The sequence below is a fragment of the Esox lucius genome, chromosome 8 (genome assembly GCF_011004845.1).
Source record: "Esox lucius isolate fEsoLuc1 chromosome 8, fEsoLuc1.pri, whole genome shotgun sequence".
Lineage (NCBI taxonomy): Eukaryota > Metazoa > Chordata > Actinopteri > Esociformes > Esocidae > Esox > Esox lucius.
The window spans coordinates 35,564,128-35,585,263 of record NC_047576.1 but is presented as its reverse complement, the minus strand read 5'-3'; positions in this window follow the sequence as shown (position 1 = coordinate 35,585,263).

Genomic DNA, 21,136 nt, shown 5'->3' with positions numbered 1-21,136 from the left:
AGAGGAAGTGTCTGGGGAGAGGGAAGTCTGGGCATCCCTGCTTAGACTGCTGCCCCCGCGACCCGGCCCCGGATAAGCGGAAGAAGATGGTATGGTATGGTACTCTTCAACTGTGAATAATGGAATCTAAAACAAATATCCAGAAAATCACATTGTATGATTTTTAAGTAATTAATTTGCATTTTATTGCACAACATAAGTAAAAGTATTAAATATAATAATTAATGCACCTGCCTAGAAAAGAAGTCACATGGAAACTATATACATATTTGATGTTCATAAGCCATCTTTTACTTTTTAAATACAAAGTTACAGTTGTCTCTAAGTATTGTGTCATTACCACCATGACAAGCAAATCGCATGCTCAAAGTTTTTTCAAAGATTTGAGTACTTTGTTACCATGGAAATTAACAGTGACAATGGAGCGTATGGATGTCATAGAGGGAAATTCAACATTTTCTCCTGGGAAATTACAGAAAAATAAAGGTAAATATAACTTGGAAATATTCTATGTCATTACCAAATAATCTATAATATCATTAAATTAAGTTATATTTAGGTAATTACGTGTAAATTATGTGTATTAAAATTAAGATAAACAGTATGCTAGTTGTTCAACTGGAGTTAGCATACTGTAATCCATGCTATTTATGACCAAATAAGTAAAAGATGTCATTATAACCACATAATAAAATATGACAGAATGTGGTTATTAGATAACAGGAGTATCTTAAGAAACAAAAAGAAAGATGCCTGAAGAGAAAAGAAAGTGGTGAATTGAAACCCATCTCACAACTTTCCCACTGAGAAAAAAGAAAGAAAAGGAGGAAAATAAACCAAATAATAGAAGATCAAAGAAAATAGTGATTATGGAGTCTTACCTGTCAAGGAAAACACCACCACAGTCACCTGAAGTGTTTCAGCTGCAAAATGATGACTTACCTACCCCTCCCATGGCACAGGATTCCTCATTAGGTTCAAACTTGGAAACTCCATTACAGAGATGCCATAGAAAGGTGCAAAAAAACAGATCCAAAATCTAGGGATCAAGCTGTCATACACACATAGTTCACCAAAAGACATCCCTTTTGAATTGTCAATCGATCAGTGAAAGATAGGGACACATGCCAGTGTATGACACATTCCAACAGTTACTGGCAGACAAGTTGTTCTATCACAGAGTGGTCAAAAACAGCAACATTGAAGAATTGGTTGGGTCTTTATGCTGTGAAAAAATTACCAAAGAATGCATGTATCGAGAGTGGTCTCTTTGCAAAGAGAAATAACTCCAGACTTCCTCTTTTGATAGTGGTGTGATGGTAATTCCATCGATCAACACTCTTAAAGGAGTAAGAAACAGAGACAAAATTCTCGTAGCACAATTAAACAGTTTATTAATTATTTGCAAATAAGAGAGACGCGTCAACCGCTTACAAACATAATCGTCCGAGGAGTCTCTGACTCAAAACATGTCATTCAACAGTATATATTACTTAGAAAAGGGGTGTGGTAAGTTTTTGCCCATCTGTCTTGTCAATAAAACACATTCCCTTTGTTCTATCACATGTCCTAGGTTTCAGACAAGTCACACGTTGTCCTCCCCCATCTGATTAACTTTCTAACCCTTGAGGGGGACTTAAAGCATCTGGACAACCTACAGATTTACGATTAACCCTATAATCTACTGTTACCAATCAAGAATGCCCCCTAGGAAAAATACCAGATCCCTCTCTAACACATTCATCTTCACATCTAAACAATGGGACTCAGTCCTTTAAACAGTAAGAATGCATCAGGTTTCAGAATTTCCACAACAGTGGACAACAAACATGGTGGTTTGAGTGGAAAGGCAAGGCAGATGAGAGAGAGAAGAAGACAAAAGATGGAACAAAGAAGTTTACTGTCCATTTAAGTGTAAAGGAGAAGATGTACAGTACCCTTCAAACTCTACTGGAAGACTTGACATCCTATTTGAAGAACACATTTGTGAAATATCTTTGATCTTCAATAAGTTAAAAAAAACTACATATAGTAAAAAAACATGATTTAATTAAAATATCATTTGAAATATTATATGTACAATACCTTGGCCACAATTTCAGTAGCTTCCTTTTCAATTTATTACATGGTGGTAATGATATTTTCCCTCAGGTATTTGGAGAAACCAACAAAAATCTGTATATTCTGAAATTGTATGGTCTTAGCCACTATTAAACACCTACAATCTAAAGTGCCTGTATTTGCAAAATCACCCATATACATAACAAGATCTATTTTATGACTTTCTTGACTAACTTGCTCTTTGAATTACTTCTCTCTAATTTCCATTTGCATTTGTGATAGCCCTTCAAGTGACTGGATTTCATTAAACTTTTAATGCACGCATTTTCAAAACAACCATTCCAAAAACGGCACAGGTTGGAACTCAAAGGTGAATTTGTGATGTCTATAGCATCGTTCGCGTGGTGTTGTACTTTAAAACAAGCTTCTGGTACACTGCATCGAAACCGTAGAGCTTGGAATACTGAACAGTGCTTTGGAGCTTCAGTTTCATTCATCTTATGCCTACAATAAACAAATGTCTATCTACTATTGCTCTATGCTTCGGGTCTTGTCATGACAGCAAGGTAGCTACTACTTTCTAGTAAACACTCTTGGGAAGACTATGATGTGTCATTTTCAATAAAAACATGAAGGAAATGTAATGAAATTGAATAAAATATTAAGTAACAAAATAACTGTTGACGATAGCTGATAAAAGGCGGTGGTATATATATTTTCTTGGACAGCGTAAGCGGAGCCGGCCATGAAGAGCGAATGTCTCTTACTGAGTGAGTGAGTGAACGAGCAAGCAACTACCCCTTGTTAAATAGCGTAGTGGTTAGAGGAGCGGATTTCTGGACTATTACATTATAGTAAGCCTTAACTGAAACTGTATATGGTTATATTGTGACTGTTTCTGGGATGGAAAAGATAATCTTCAGTCTCGCTAGCAATTGCCCAATTCTTATGATAATTCCTAGCAAGTTAGTAGAGACTAGTAAGCCTATTACTGGGTAATAAGCTGTTAAAATGGCCAGTGGCAAACGCCATTCATAGACGCTATTTGTGGTGGACGTAAACTTAGTTAGAAGCGTTTTAACTGTATCAATGTCATTCACGAATGGCCAATTAACTATTAAAACGGCCAGTGGCAAAAGAAGATTTGTTCAGGATAGACAATAGGCTATAATGACATCCGGCAAAACATCCGTTGACTATACCGATAATATAGGGTTCTACTCTGACTATTCAGCTCACTGGCTATTCTAGCAAACTATGTAAAGTTGATAATTACAAAGTTCTTCGTGATTTCCCTAATTCCATAATGTAATGTAGCTGCAAAATCTGAATGTTTGGAGCACTTTCTAAAAATCCATATGGTTCTGTAGTTGTTCAGTACACTTCAATAATTAACTTTGTATTTATGACTTACTGACCCTAGTTATTCAAATCCTAAGCATGCCACTACACACAATGATTCTGTCTGCCTTTCTGCTTCTGTGAATGACTACTGTTTACTCTTTTATTGTGGGTTACAATGCTGTTTACAGTGTTGTTTATGAAACCATTGTCACACAGCTGCTCTTAATTTGTATTTATATATTCTATTATTTTTTTATTTAACCCAATCGAGTACTCCTTGCAATACTAAATGTCGACCTGGCAAGAGGCATTTGATTACAAAATGGCAATAACGCTATGTAGAAATTAAATAAAAAATAAATACTTTATTAGTGTTGTTGTCACATCCACGGCAGGTTTGCGATGCCAGTGAATCCAATGCCTTCTCATACTCAGTTCATCACAAACACTTTTTCCCTCATTGAGGTCCCTAATTAAGTTCCTGGGTTCTCATTTATCAATGTTGCATATGAACAGAAAACCAGTGCGCGATCATATTTAAGCAAAGTGTGGGATTTATAAATTTTTACTGATACTTAAATTTAAGCACACCTCTGACCATGCGTATACACAGCACCTTGTGGTAGAAAAGTCAAACTGCTAATGAAATACCATCCACCAAATGGAGAAAGGATTGACATACTGGACCACATCATGCACTATGAAGAAAAACGATAATACATTAATAGTTTACGGTTTATCCATGTATTGCTTTTATAGACACTTAGGCTAATAATAGTTTTCACAGGGTGCCATTGAATTCATAAACATGAAACAATTTAAGCCTAGTTGAATAATAAAGTAAATTAGAAATAGAATAGAATGTAAGGTTGGAGGCAATTTAGTTAAACCAGTCAAATAATTTAAAAGGCAACACTGAGGAATTTTGACTTGTCCAAATGGCAAATCATGCATTGCTGGAGGATCTGGCACAAGCTGCAATATGTAAAGAGCGTGTATTCAAAGAGCGTGCAGATTCTTTTGCTGAGAGCGACACTTGGCTTATTAGTAGATGTCGTTTTCCATTTATTTTGTCATGTGAATTTGTTATATTTTGGAATAACAATTAGGTCCATGTCTGAATATGGTTGTGAAAATAAAGCCTGACTTGCCATCAGCTTGTGTGTCTGGTATTCCTTCAGACACACCATCTGAAACAACTCCTGTTACACTTATATCCCTTTTGAGGGTCATCATTTTTTCTTTGCATATTTAAATTAAACAATTCATTTTTAATTTCATTAACTGTTTTGCACTAAGATGAGGCAGAATTTACCATAGCTCTAACCTGCTCCCAAGCAATATTTTTTTTCTTATTTGTAAAGCCATTGCTGAGGGTTTCAGATTTCTTTTTTCTTTGTCTTCAGTTTTTTTTGTTCCTGTCATTCTCAGTTGATTATCCCATTTTCTATGTTGCTATTTATTCCATTATTAAATGTCCTCTGTTCTCCCTGCGATTGTGTCCTGCCTCCATGTTCCAGTGTTCCAGTTGTCAGACCAAACCTGGTGGGATCCAATGGGCTTTGACTGGGCCTGTTTCTAAAGAACATATTCGGCATTGGTTTGGACTTGCCAAACTGTAAAGAATAATATAAAAAGGTATAACTGCCAGGCTGTCTCACATTCATAATCCATGTCAGCTGCAGAAGCAGGTGTGGTACTGAAGGTGCGTTTGCGATTTACTTCGAGACTACAAAAGCTTTTACAGTTTCTCTCAATTGCTAAAACACTAAACCCTATTGCCTGAAACAAATGCTCAGTTGCCTGAACCCACTGATTGAATCAATCACTCTTTTGGTAAAACCATAAGCACTTTTCACCTGTTCAGACACAACTTGCCAACACATTTTCATTGTGATGCACCCGTACTGCATAATGGTGAGCACAGGTGACAAAAGTCAAACACAATTAAAGCACAGGTATCACCACTTGAACACAACAACTCAATATGTATCACACTTGTGGCTAATGATGTGAGGGAACATATACAGTAAGCCAGTTCAGAGAGCACTGGTTTGTGAGGCCCTACAATGGATAGAAATCTGAGAGGAAGAGTTTGTGTGAGAGGAGGTCGAGGTGGTCAGCAAAGACAAAGAACAGTAATATCTGATGAAATCAGAGCTACTGTGATTGACCATGTTCTTGGCCATGGTATGAGCATGAGGGAGGCTGGACAAAGGGTACAACCAAACATCAGTAGATTCACTGTGTCCACCATAATGATCGCAACTCAGACAAGAGTCAAAGAGCAAAGATTCCAGTATGTACAGGCATATATCCAGACACATTCAATGTTGATTACTCTAAGTAGTGATTTACTGTAGTGGTCTAAATCACTTTTTCCGTATCACTTACAAAACTATATCTATTTCTACAGAGGGTTTTTCAACCGGATGCAATGGAAAGACCCCATGAATACATCTACATGGATGAAGCTGGGTTTAATCTCACCAAAAGGAGAAGGAGAGGCTGTAATGTGATTGGCCATCGGGCCATTGTTGGTGTTCCTGGGCAGCGTGGTGGCAATGTCACATTATGTGCTGCCATCAGCAATCATGGGGTTGTCCACCATCATGCCAACCTGGGGCCCTACAACACTCACCAACTCCTCATTTTCCTCAATCACATGCGAGATGCTCTGTTAGGGCAGCAGGATGAGCATCCCATTTATGTTGTTGTTTGGGACAATGTGAGTTTTCACAGAGCCCTCCAGGTTAGAGAGTGGTTCAATATGAACCAAGGTTTCATCAATCTTTGCCTTCCACCGTACTCCCCTTTCCTAAACCCCATTGAGGAATTATTCTCCTCATGGCGGTGGAAGGTATATGAACGCCAACCTTACACCAGACTTGCCTGTGGTGACATAGGTGTGGAGCCATGCCAAGCCTGGATACAGCATACCAGGGGTTTTTTCCCCCGTTGCCTGGCCAGACAAAATGTGGCCTGTGTTGTGGATGAAGTCCTGTGGCCTGACCCAGTACGGAGACATGATGCTGTGGCTGAGTAATGCAGTCATTTGTATATTTTTGTACTTTATTTTTACATGGGCTTACTGTACCCAAGTGGCAAACGCACAAGATTTCTGTTTTGTCTTTTTGTAAAAGTGCTAAATGAAAAGTTTTTTTTTGTTTTGCAACATGCATTTAGCCTACAGTGAACAATAAACATGTATTTTTCCAGCTTCATGTCCTGAGCATTGTGTTTTCTATTTTTCTACGTAGTGTTTAGTGACTGTTTAGTAGTGTTTTTAGGGCACGATTTGACAACATAGTTCAGTTTTGAGCACAGATTGGACTGTTTTGAGATGAAAGTTTGGTTTTGCAAGAAGAGTCTGAGGTTTTGTGAATGTAGCTTGAAACTTGGGTTTTGTGTTCACAGTTTAGAGAAAAGGAGAGCAGCTTTCAAGAAATGTGTCTTAGCAATGGAGAAAATAATAGCACAGTTTATTAATTTTCAGATGTGTCTTCTCTGCATGCAGCCTGCATTTACTCATACTTATATTTTGCAATATAGTATTTAATAAGAATCTTAAGAAAACGACTAAGAAAAGCACTGTGTGTTGTACTACTGCCGACCAAAAAAATCTAAATGGCTTGGTTTGGTTGTAGCACTAATATTTGTAAATGTCGTTTAGCCTTAGTTTGTTACCAATTTATGCTATGCAGTAATCTTTGTACTTGTCTGAATCATATATTTATACACAGCAAATTCCATAGTGTTAAAATAACTCTGATATAGTTATAGGCTGGTGTTTATATTGTCCCAATCTTGGCAGTGTTAATGTAACACTCCTTAAAGTGTTGATAATACAACTCAAATGGAGTGTTGAAATAACTCTATGCATAGTTAAATATTAACTCTCTGTAACAACAGAAAGTGTTATCTACTTGCTACCCTGTTGTATAGAGCTATATATTTCAACACTGTGAAAACTACAACTAACTCGACTACAGTGTTAACTCCAATTATATTGAGTTATTTGATTTAAACTGAATGGTTTGACACAATAGTGATTTACAGCAATGTCATTAACATTTTAAACTGATTCAATACTATTCTCCATACTGAACTCCAAGGCCAAAATGAGGTTTTGTTGGAACACTATTTCAAAAGGATATTCACATTTCAAGGCTCTAAGAAGACCATCCAAAATGAAATCCAACATAGACAAGATACCTTTATTGAACATTTATTGCAAAGTAAATGTGTCTGACAGGTGTGTGAAATCAGCAAAGATGACAGTGTGGCACAATATAAATATTTCCATCAGACTCAAAAGGTTTGTGGTAAAATAAAAAATCAACACTGATTATATAAAAAGGGCGGGATCTCTCCTCTATACAATATGCACTGAAATGGTAATTGAAACCCAATTTTAGGACATCACAAAGTAGAAAATATGCTCAGTTATTTTGTAAAATTACATTAAAAAATGTTTGCCAATATTTAATCCAGTTGGTGGTATAGGCATCACAATGTGGACTCAGATCAAGACCCAGACAAATGATGTCACACAACGTCTTAAAATGTATTGGTCCGTGTTAAAATCTTGTGAAATTAAAAGTTTCCCAGTAAAAGGCCATGTGTAATTGATGTTCATTCACCATAGTTTTGGTAATGTTTTTGAAGTTAATTGAACGTTTGAAAGTTATGTTTAGCCACAAACCTCATGCACCAAACATGAAGGGGGGGGCCTATTTGTCTGATACAACGAGGATAGTGAACTAGAAAATGGTGTTTAGGTATTAGTCTTTTGTTTGGGAATACTGTCTTGAAAAGTCTATGGTGATCTGAAATTAAATGCTTAAGAAAACAAGCCATGCCTTCAGTTACACGAGGAGAAAAACTATGTAAACAATTTTTAACAAAATTAAAAGCAAGTGCCACACAGAATTGGTACGTTCAAAGAGATCTCCAAAAATTAGAGATATGTTTGCGCAACAAACACCATGCCTGATTGGCATTTAAACCAAGACCTTTGCTTTCATCCGTTTTCAAACAGATGGACGATATTCTCTTTCAAGGTATCTGTAATTGAAAGCGTGAAGCCGTTCACACAAATCAGTAAGTGTTAAGCAAGTGCTGATAAACAAGTTTTAGTTCATATTGTACCACACCTTCCAAAATGTCATGCAATATATCCACTGCGAAATTGTCACAAATATGGTAATATGTAAGTGTATTAAACAAGCAATCTCTCTTCAGACCAAAAGTAGATGTTGTTGATTATCTCTTAGAGTATCACAGTGTTCAGAATGAAGTTCTTTAGAACGAAACACAACACCAGCTTGATCTTCACATAAAATATTCTGGAAAGCATCCCTTCCTGCTAAACAAAAACGACAATAGTGTGTTGCACTGAACGATTCAACATATACAAATAAACTATGCATAGCAAGGTTATCTCCTGTAATCTGTACAACACTTCCTTTCAATGGGGTATCAGATACTGGGGTAGAAACACCATCATTTTTCAAACATTTCAAATAATCCACTAGAGGCTTAACAATGGCATCAAACCCGTATTTCTTAATGTCATCTGTATGAAAATGCAAAATAAGTTGAATGTTCATCAACACAGAATAATATTTTGGAGGAAGATTTCTCTAAGGAGTGGCGGACCGGGGTGGTGGTTCCCCTGTTCAAAAAGGGGGACCAGAGGGTGTGTGCCAATTACAGGGGTATCACACTTCTTAGCCTCCCTGGGAAAGTCTACTCAAAGGTACTGGAAAGGAGGGTTCGGCAGATAGTTGAACCTCAGATTGAAGAGGAACAATGCGGATTCCGTCCTGGTCGGCTCTTTTCTCTTGCAAGGATCCTGGAAGGGGCCTGGGAATATGCCCATCCTGTCTACATGTGTTTTGTGGATCTGGAGAAGGCGTATGACTGGGTCCCCTGGGAGATACTATGGGAGGTGTTGCGGGAGTATGGGGTGAGGAGGTCCCTTTTGAGGGCTATCCAATCCCTGTACGTACAAAGTGAGAGCAGTGTTCGGGTTCTCGGTAGTAAGTCGGACTCGTTCCATGTGGGGGTTGGCCTCTGCCAGGGCTGCGCTTTGTCACCAATCCTGTTTGTAGCTTTTATGGACAGGATATCGAGGCATAGTCGGGGTGGGGAGGGGTTGCAGTTCGGTGTCCTGGGGATCACATCGCTGCTTTTTGTGGATGATGTGGTCCTGATGGCATCAACAGTCTGTGACCTTCAGCACTCACTGGACCGGTTCGCAGCCGAGTGCGAAGTGGTTGGGATGAGGATTAGCACCTCTAAATCTGAGGCCATGGTTCTCACCAGGAAACCGATGGAGTGCCTTCTCTGGGTAAGGAATGAGGCGTTACCCCAAGTAAAGGAGTTCAAGTATCTCAGGGTCTTGTTCGCGAATGAGGGGACAATAGAGCGGGAGATTGGCCGGAGAATCGGAGCAGCGGGGGCGGTATTGCATTCGCTTTACCGCACCGTTGTGATGAAAAGAGAGCTGACCCGGAAGGCAAAGCTCTCATATACCAGTCAATTTTCCTTCCTACCCTCACCTATGGTAATGAAGGCTGGGTCAAGATCGCGAGTACAAGCGGCTGAAATGGGTTTTCTCAGAAGGGTGGCTGGCTTCTCCCTTAGGGATAGGGTGAGAAGCTCAGCCATCCATGAGGAACTCAGAGTAGAGCCGCTGCTCCATTGCGTCAAAAGGAGCCAGTTGAGGTGGTTCAGGCATCTGGTAAGGATGCCCCCAGGACGTCTCCCTAGGGAGGTGTTCCAGGCACGTCCAGCTGGGAGGAGACCTCGGGTAGGCCCAGGTCTAGGTGGAGAGATTATATTTCGACACCGGCCTGGGAACGCCTCGGGATCCCCCAGTCAGAGCTGGCAAATGTGGCTCGGGAAAGGGAAGTTTGGGGTCCCCTGCTGGAGCTGCTGCCCCCGCGACCCAATACGGATAAGCTGATGAAGATTAGATGAGGAAGATTTCTCAAAATAAAATACATGCAACCAAGTTTGTGGATTCCTTTTTTGGACCCCAAAGGATTAGCCGTCTCAAAGTCATCGTAGTATAGTTGAAGCTGTAAAACATTCTTCTCTAAAGCAAATAACCTGTTACTTTTGACATATTCACCATATACAAATATTTACTTTCTTTTGTTTTCTGAAAAGCCTCCAAGATTTCTTTGTTTCTTAACATTGACTGAATAGTTGTGAGGACAGGCACCTAAATGAATGTATCTGTAACAGGAATCTGGCTGTATATCCCAGTTGTTCTGTCACGTCTACCATTAAATCTAACACCTAGAACATATTCTATAGGTTGGACAATATGCCACTTGTCTTCATAGTGTTTGCCGTTTAGCTTCTGTATTCAATTTTGTCAATGGATTTTCAACTGCCACCTTAACGTGGTGGAGAGGTTTGAGTACCCAAGTGACCCCTTGAGCTATGTTGTCTGGAGCCAGGCCCGGGGTTGGGGCTCGTACGCGAGTGCCTGGTGGCCGGGCCTTTCCCCATGGGGCCCGGCCGGGCTCAACCCGAAGGAGCGACGTGGGGCCGCCTTCCCGTGGGCTCACCACCCACAGGAGGGACCATAAGGGGCCAGTGCGGAGAGGATCGGGCGGCAGTCGAAGGCGGGGGCCTAGACAACAAGATCCCTGGACACAGAAACTAGCTATAGGGACGTGGAACGTCACCTCGCTTGGCTGGGAAGGAGCCTGAGATGGTGCGTGAGTTTGAGAGGTTCCGACTAGAGGTAGTCGGGATCACCTCTACGCACGGCTTGGGCTCTGGAACCACACTCCTTGAGAAAGGATGGACTCTTCACCACTCTGGAGTTGCCCATGATGAGAGGCGACGGGCTGATGTGGGTTTGCTTATAGCTCCCCAGCTCTGCCGCCATGTGTTGGAGTTTACCCCGATGAACGAGAGGGTCGTTTCCCTGCGCCTACGGGTCGGGGATAGGTCTCTCACTGTTGTTTGTGCCTATGGGCCGAACGGCAGTGCAGAGTACCCAACCTTCTTGGAGTCTCTGGGAGGGGTGCTGGAAAGTGCTCCGACTGGGGACTCTATCATTTTACTGGGGGACTTCAACGCCCATGTGGGCAACGACAGTGACACCTGGAGGGGCGTGATTGGGAGGAATGGCCCCCCTGATCTGAACCCGAGCGGTGTTCAGTTATTGGACTTCTGTGCTAGTCACAGTTTGTCCATAACGAACACCATGTTCAAGCATAAGGGTGTCCATCAGTGCATGTGGCACCAGGACACCCTAGGCCGCAGGTCGATGATCGACTTTGTTGTCGTTTCATCTGACCTGTGGCTGTATGTCTTGGACACTCGGGTGAAGAGAGGGGCGGAGCTGTCAACTTATCACCACCTGGTGGTGAGTTGGATCCGATGGCGGGGGAGGAAGCTGAACAGACTCGGCAGGCCCAAGCGTACTGTAAGGGTCTGCTGGGAATGTCTGGCCGAGTCTCCTCGGAAGGACTATCGGCTGGCCTCGAAGAGATTCTGGCAAACCATCCGGCACCTCAGGAGAGGGAAACAGTGCCCTACCAACGCTGTTTACAGTAGAGGTGGGCAGCTGTTGACCTCAACTGGGGATGTCCTCGGGCGGTGGAAGGAGTACTTCGAGGATCTCCTCAATCCCGCCGTCACATCTTCCATTGAGCAAGCAGAGGATAAGTGCTCAGAGGTGGACTCGTCCATCACCCGGGCTGAAGTCACAGAGGTGGTCAAGAAACTCCTCGGTGAATAGATTATGCTTTGCGGACTTCCGGTTTGGGTGAGCATGTGAAAGCAGCGTTGCCTCAGACTCCCGCAGTAGAAACTTTGCAAACATACTTTTTCCTCAAAACCCCAACCAACTGATAGTTAAAGATTTAACATTAGAACCTTGAACATCCTAGAGAAATGTCAAAAGCATCTAAAGCACCCAAAAAGACGGAAGCAGATGCCTCTCCCACGGACAGCAGCACAACGCTAACGTTGGCTAGCATAGCTAACATCCTAGAAGACCACAGGGCTAGTATTGCAGCCGACTTCAAAACAACATTCGCTGCCCTGGAATTGAGACTCGATAAAATGCAGTCAACGATAACAGAACATGGTCAGCGAATGGATTCATTGGAATCCCACGCTGAGCTCCAAGCCCAACGAATCCAAGCGCTGGAAGAGAGGTGTGTCGCATTGGCAGACCACAACGCTAAGCTAACAGCGAAGACGAGTGATCTTGAGAGCCGCAGCCGCAGAAATAATATTAGAATGATCGGCCTCCCAGAATCAATCGAGGGACCCAGGCCTACGAACTTTTTCGCCGAACTTTTGGCTGAAGTACTGGGCGACGAGATTTTTCAGTCTCCTCCTGAACTGGACCGAGCGCACAGAACGCTCACCGCTAAACCACAACCAGACCACAACCAGGACTACACACCAGAAGTTGCCGGCGAACGAGCTAAATACCGAGCGGTGATGGCCGATCTTTACAACCTCGCTCTTCGGCCAGCGCTTCTATTCCCGGCCCGTTTACAGATCACTCTGGAGAGCGGAGCGAAGAAGAGATTTTCATCTCTCGAGGAAGCCACCACATTCGCGGCCAAATATAAACAGACCCCGAGGCCCAACTAGCTTGTCTGCTATTTTTCTCGCGACCAATATGGGCCATGCTAACCTAAAGTTAGCTGTCTTTCTCCTTACAGGAGGAGCTACTTTCGTATTGGTAAGTCTTAAGATTAAGCCTGCGTAAGCCTGCTGAACCTTAATGTGTATAACTTGTACAAGGACAATATTCTAAGTGAATTATTGTATTTATTTAAAAGAGATTTAAGAACTGTTCGGACTATGGTCTAAGTCTGATGTTTACCTTGTAACTGATATGCTGGAGTAACCCTGTATTTAGTTCAGCGGGTTCAGACGCTAACGGTAATGTTGTGTATTATACTCCGTTTAATTCTAATCCGAGGGTAAAGTAAATAACTTGTATTTTATTTCTTATTTAAGTTAGAATTTTGTCAAGCCAATTTAGGATGATAGATGATTAGGGGGATGGTAGGGGTATTAAATCTGCAGTTCACTCGATGTGTAATTCTAAATGATTAATACCCTGCATATATATATAATATATATTTTTTTTTAATTGTTATTTTATTTATTTATTGATTTTTACTTCTGAATCACTTTTTGGTATTCAGCGAGTTCAGAAGTTGGTGGTGTGTATTACATGCCATTTAATTCTACTTTGAAGTTAAAGAAAAGAATAGTTTGTATTTTATTTCATATTTAAAAAAAAAAAAAAAAAAATATTATTGTTATTATTTTATATTAAAGTCGTCAAGCTAATATTTGTCTATAAACGATTATGATGATGGAAGGGGTACTACGTCTGCAGTTCACTTGATTCTTAACCCTAAGTGAATAATACCCTATATTTTATTTGATTTTCACTCTACATTTACTTGAGATTTATTTATTTCTATTCTTATAATTATCTTTTATTGTTATTATTTTATCACTCTGTTATTTCTGTTTGGTATTCTATCTTTATATTTACTCGCGCTATATAGCCGTTATGAAAAATGTAAGGTTCACGTTCATTATGTTGGGGGGTTCCAACTGGCTCTTTAAGCTGCAGGAGCTGGGACAAATTAAGGAAAAAGACGAAAGATGACGCAAAGAGGGAAGTATGAACACTTGGGTTTAGTTTTGATTAATGGGACAGGGGAGAAGGGAGGGGGAGGGAAGCTTTCACTTGACTTTGTTTATTTTGTGTTCTCTGTTATGTATGTACTCATTTCACATTGGGCTGTTTCTGTACAGAAGATCCTACTCGCTGTCTGCTGCTTACTACTTGAGACTGACCTGTCAATTTTACCACGGGGTAAAAAATTTTTTACCACCCCATATTCCCCAAGCACCCTCCACAAGATGCCGCGAGGGACACAGTCGAATGCCTTCTCCAAATCCACAAAACACATGTGGATTGGTTGGGCAAACTCCCATGAACCCTCCAACACCCCGTAGAGGGTATAGAGCTGGTCCAGTGTTCCACGGCCCGGACGAAAACCACACTGTTCCTCCTGAATCCGAGGTTCTACTATCGGCCGTATTCTCCTCTCCAGTACCCTGGCATAGACTTTCCCGGGGGGGCTGAGAAGTGTGATCCCCCTATAGTTGGAACACACCCTCCGGTCCCCCTTCTTAAAAAGAGGGACCACCACCCCGGTCTGCCTTCCCAGAGGCACTGTCCCCGACCGCCACGCGATGTTGCACAGGCGTGTCAACCAAGACAGCCCCACAACATCCAGAGACTTGAGGTACTCAGGGCGGATCTCATCCACCCCCGGTGCCTTGCCACCGAGGAGTTTCTTGACCACCTCAGTGACTTCAGCCCGGGTGATGGACGAGTCCACCTCTGAGCCCTCATCCTCTGCTTCCTCAATGGAAGAAGTGACAGCGGGATTGAGGAGATCCTCGAAGTATTCCTTCCACCGCCCGACGACATCCTCAGTTGAGGTCAACAGCTGCCCACCTCTACTGTAAACAGCGTTGGTAGGGCACTGTTTCCCTCTCCTGAGGCGCCGGACGGTTTGCCAGAATCTCTTCCAGGCCAGCCGATAGTCCTTCTCCATGGCCTCACCGAACTCCTCCCAGGCCCGAGTTTTTGCCTCCAGCGGGTGCAGGTCCCTCCGTTCTCCGACTCTGTTGGTGAATTCTGAAACGAGAGCTCGCAATTCATCAAAATACACTTTATGGTCTTTGGGCCACTTTTCCCCTTCCGGGACCGCAGGCCCCGCGGCTGGTCCTGGAAACTGTCTCCCCGTCAGCAGCTCGTATGGGGTGAACCCAGTGGTCTGATTTAACGAGCATCGAATCGTCATGAGTGACAGTGGCAGTGCATCCACCCAGTTCAATTTAGTCTGTGCACATATCTTAGCCAACTTGTTTTTTAAGTTTTGGTTCATCCTTTCTACCTTTCCCTGGGACTGTGGATAGTACACAGTGCCAAAAGCATGCTTTAGGCCCAATAATCTCTCTACCTTCTGTAAATCACTGTTCTTAAAGTGAGTCCCATTATCTGACCTAATTTTCTCTGGGAAGCCGTATCTGGGAATGTACTGGTTCACTAAACACTTGATCACTGTCTGACTGTCCTCCCTTCTTGCCGGCCAGGCTTCTGGCCACCCTGTGAACATGTCCACACACACTAACATGTAACGGCACCCCCGTACAGTTTCCCCCATGTCCGTGTAGTCTATCACTATCTCTTGTCCAGGTCTCGTCGTCATGGGGAACGCCCCCATCTCAGGTTTGATCGTCGGTTTTGGATTGTGGTGTGTGCAGATGGTGCATGTCCTAGTGTAGTTACGTACCATGTCTACCATAAACGGGTGCCACCAATGGCACAAGTTCCTCAACATCTGTGCTGGCCCTACATGGCCCAACCCGTGGGCTTCTGCAAATGTATCTCCCCGCATGGCTGGTGGAAGTATTACTCTACCGTCTGGCCCTCTCCAGAGCCCGCTCGTCTCTGTTGCTCCTCTCTGTTGCCAAATTGTTTTCTCTTGTGGGGAAGCCCCCTTTTGATGTCTCACTAGCTCATCTCTCTCAGGGCCTTCTCCCCACCCCACTTCCTCTTCTGCTCTTACCACCATCACTTGCGGAGTGTACCCTGCTGCCTGTTTTGCTGCTGTGTCTGTCGCTTGGTTTCCCTGAGCTACTACACTATTTGAATTATCGTGTCCTTTACATTTTATGATGGCTACCTTTTCGGGCAGGTCTAGGGCCTCAGCTAGTTCTCTCATCTCTGCCTCGTGTTTAATCGGTTTGTCTCCTGCTGTTCTAAACCCAGCTTTTTACCACTGTCCTAGCTCCACGTGTGCTGCGCCTACTGTGTATGCCGAATCAGTGTAAATGTTTACTGTTGTTCCCTGGGCCAGTCTAAGGGCCTCTATTAGTGCTCTAACTTCTGCTCTCTGGGCTGACTGCATCCCCTGGAGCCTCTCTGCTTTCAGCGTGACTAAACCCTCTGGTGTTAGTTTCACTACCGCAAAAGCCGCCCTCAGGCCGTCTTGTTCGTGTCTGAAACAGCACCCATCAGTGAAGAGGTCCTCTGCCCCTGGGAGGGGTTCTTCCTCCAGATCGGTTCGGGTCTTACTCTCCCTCACTACCTCTTGCGCGCACTCATGTGGTAGCCCCGTCCCCATTCGGTCTGCGATATTTATCCCTTCATGTGTGAAAATCAAATTTGGAGCCCCGAGAATTTTGCTTAGGTGTTGTTGCCTGAGGGAAGTCATAGTGAACATCTGTGAATTTCTATACGCCACTACACTGTGTGTTGTGAGTATCTGAAGGTGATGCCCCATCACTATGTGTGCGCATTTTTGATTGAGTCTCGCTACTCCCGCTGCATGCTGTGTGCAGGTGGGGTGCCTTTTTTCGGTTTTGTCGAATCCTATGCTTATGTACATAAGGATGTTCCTATCTCCCCCTTTTTTCTGAAACAGGACCCCGTTCATGACTTGTCCTGTTTCAGAAACATCTAGAAAAAAGGGCTTTGCGTAATCAGGTATGGCCAGATCAGCTGCGGTGGCTAGTTGTTGTTTCAGCAAAATGAAGGCCTGGTCGGCCGGGCAAGTCCAATTGAGAGTGGCTTTAAGTTTACGCATTCCCTGCTCCTTAACTAGCGCTCTAAGTGGCTCTGTGAGCCCTGAATAGTTTGGGATGTAATTGCGGCTGTACCCCGTGAGCCCTAGGAATGATAGCATTTCCTGAACAGTAGTGGGTTTAGGATGGTGGAGAATGGTTGTGCGGTGAGCTGGGGAAAGCCCCGCTCCCTTCTGCGAGATTACTCTGCCCAGAAAGGAGACCTGCGTCCTTACCAGCTGTAGCTTTTCTTTTGACACTTTGAACCCTTTCTCAGCCAGTCTGGTGAGGACCGTCATTGTAGCTTGGATGCAGGCGGCCACCGTCGGGGCCGCCAGCAGCAGGTCATCTACGTACTGGACCAAAGTTACCCCTGTCGGCAGGCAGCATCCCTGCAGCGCTTCTCTCAGTACCTGGTTGAATATGCCAGGGGAAAGCGCGAACCCCTGTGGTAGTCTCGTGTACCTCCATTGTCGACCCCTATGTGTGAAAGAAAAAATATCACGAAGTTCCTCTGCTAGTGGGAGACAGAAAAAAGCGTTAGCCAGGTCAATGCAGGTGAACCATTTTTGATCCGGGGTCAAATTAGTGAGTGCTACATACGGGTTAGGTACCGGTATAGTGGGTGTGAGTAAAATGTTGTTTATAGCCCTGAGATCATGGGCCATACGGTATTTCCCTGTCCCTTTCTTTTCTACCGGGAGGATAGGTGTGTTCCACGCGGAACCTGACTCCTCTAACACCCCGGTGGGCCACAAACCATTCAATGTCACATCTAACCCTTCCTCTGCCTCTGGTTTGTGTGGGTATTGGGGCAGCCATATGGGCTCTCCCGGGCTGATTTTAAAGGTGACCGGTGGGCAATCGGTGAGCCCCACATCCGTGGGACCCTTGGACCACAGTGAGTCAGGTAACTCATTAAGTCTGGCTGTGGCTACAGGGTGATCCATCTTTTCCCTCCCATGATCCCGAGTTATCTCCCTTCGCTCTAAACACACCCAATCCGTCCCTGGTGCTTCTAACCGATACGTCTTACAGCTGGGTGAGTACCATACGTTTGGCGCCTGAGTGAGTGTCCAATCAGTGCATTCGACCGCCCTTTTAACCATGGGCCCCAGGTCTTTTGCTTGGTGTTTAGGATGCAGTGCCAGTGACACATGCGGGACGGACTCCTCCGCCATCATGTACCACTGATCCTGCTCCTCTGTCAACTGTACATCTGCCGCTACCCCTTCAGGGCCTACATATATGAATTTAGACCCGACCTGCCACGTGTCCCCACACACTACATCCCCAAACCCCTCTCTATACACCTCATCGCCCTGCCGATCATAAAATAGGGTCACATGTGGGGGGTCTGGTGGAGGAAAGTACGGCTCGAGGAGGGAGATCCACGGCCTCCATTTGAAGTACTGGGACAAGATACCCTGTTTGTCCGGCTTTTCCGGTGTCAATAGTCCCCAATATATCTCTGCTATTTCACCCTTCACCGGTTGTACCAGGTACTGCCCTTTGCGTGTGGTTTCAGGTCCACACATCGCCGATGTCCCGTCTGGTAACGTGACAGTTAGTCCGTTTGGAGAACACAAGATATTAGCCCCCAGTTTTATCAACAAGTCTCTCCCCAATAAGTTCAGTGGTGTGTTTGTCGACACCACATACGGATGGCTGAGGGCCTGTTTACCCAGTATTGTTTTAAGAGGAAATGTCACTGGCCCACTCCTTCAAACCCCACAACTTCCACTGTCTTGGAGGATAGTAGTCCTGTGACGGGAGGGGCGGTGATGGTGGAAAAAGTGGCACCTGTGTCAACCAGAAAGGGGAAGTCCCTCCCGTCGACATTCAGGTACAGCATAGGGTCTGCCCTTCCCCCGCTGTCCCCTCCCCCCCCTGTAGACCGTCACGCCTGGTCCCACCCTCCCTCATAAGAGAGTGGGTATTGTCCAGGTGCGCTAGGTGGTGGAACGGCGTGTGGGTTGGGAACTGGAGCTGCCCCTTGGTTTGGGTATCCTCTGCCCCCTGCAGTGTTCAGTGGGCAGTTTCTGGACCAGTGGTTCGGGTCACCACACGTAAAGCAGACTCCGTATGGGACTTGGGCTCCTGGAGCCCCTCTGCCTCTACCCCGCCCCCTCCCCCTACCATAACCTCCCCTCCCTGATTGATAGGGCGCGGTGAATGCCCCCCGGCCACCGTGAGGTTGGGGTGCCCATGTGGGAACAGGGTATAAATCGGGTGTGTCAGGTTCTCCTGAGCCTAGAGCTGCCATCTGTCTGTGTTTTGTTTTCCCTTCATTGAGCCTCCCTTTGGCTTCACCCAGCTGTAAGCGCAACAGGTTCTCTTTCAGTCCCTGTATCTGTTTGTCTTTCTCTGTCTCCTCATCTTTTGCCCTCTGTAAATGATGTACTATGTGTCTTTCCCATACATGTGATTCACTACCCGGCAAGTCAGGATTTGCCATCATTGCCTCTTTTATTTTCTCTGGAAGTCCCTCTAAGACCGCCCTTCTAAACCACTCCTGCTGCAGACCCCCCTTCCCCGGGTGGTGCCCTGTGTGTTTGGCCCATGTGTCCTTACATGCTTCTAGATACTGTCTAGGGTGTTGCTCTTTTTCCCAAGGTAACTTGGGCATCGGGGCCCCAGCGGGCAAGGGAAATCGTTCCCTCAGGGCCGTGGCTATGCGCCCGACCACCTGACTGAAAGGAGTGTCGTCAGGGCTCCGCCTAGTGGCGGCCCCTTTTTCTATCTCAGTCATAGCCTGGGCGGACATGGCTCGGGCGACTACTGCCCTCCAGTCCCCCAGTGCCAACATTTGACCAGCTGTGAGTTTATCAAATTGTGATAACCATAGTCCACCTCCCTCTCCCATCGGGGGTAATTTATCTACCAGTGCCTGTACGTCTCCCAGCCCCAATGGTTTATATCACGGTTCGCCGCCTCCCACTCTAAAGAGAGGCAGCTGAAACCCAGCACAACCAGCTTCTCCTGCTTGTGACCGCGTATACATTTTATTTTGAGTCTTTTGAATTGATTCTACTGTGTCATGGTGTAGTTTATGTTCTGGTGGGGGCGTACGCGGCAGAGGGTATACGTCTACGTCTCCCTCACTCCCGTCTCCACTACTGTCTGTGTCGGGGTCTTCGTCTGAGTCAGTCCATCTCCCTACTGCATTGCCCGTGAGTACCACCCGTCCTCTATGTGAATTCCCTTTTTTCTGCCTAGTTCTGGTCCTTCTCACTGTGTCACTATCGTCCGACCCCGACCTTGAGTCCTTCCCTAACCTGCCTTTAGTACGGCCTGATCTTTTCTTTATGGCCCCTGTAATCTCCTCTTGTTTATTCTTTCCTAGTCGTCTCTTTTCATCGTATATTCCGTATTCTCTAACAGCCCTTGCCTTGAACGGTTTCACCTCCCCCTCAGTGTCTGTTTCGCTCTGTGACTCCGCCTTCCTAGTCAACTTTCTCTTATCTTGCTTTCCTGTGACTTGAGTTATGGGCTTGCTATCCTGTGTGTCTAAAGACAATATACCACTCTGTAAACGTAAGACTGGATATAATGGTGCCTGGCCCGTACCAAGCCCCAAATCATCTTCATATGCTGGGGGTTCTATCTCTCCTCCCTCTTTTTCCTCCTTAATTTTCTGTCCCTTTTTCTCTTTGTTCAAATGGTCTACGCCCTGACACCACACTGCTAATTTACACCATTCTTTTCTGTGCTTTTCCCATTCCTTCTCCTTTTCTCTATATCTCCCTCTCTTGACCAAATTGGCTGTTTCCTTCTTGTCTCTAACTCTATCTCGATTTTTGGAACACTCCTTCTCCTTATTCCACAAAATAACATGTAATGGTCTCCTTTCCTCCATCCTTAATCCTGCCTCACTCACCACTTGTCGCAATTTCTCTTCTATCCCTTCTTTTTCTTTCTGAATTGGGTCCATCCTGCCTACAACAGTCATTACATTTGCCACCTGTATCCCCAATTGTTTCCACTTTCCCGTGCCTGGACACCGCCCATCGTCATCAACTTCTCTCTCACACTCCCCGTCCATTTCAACCTGACTTACGTTACTGTGAGTCCCAGA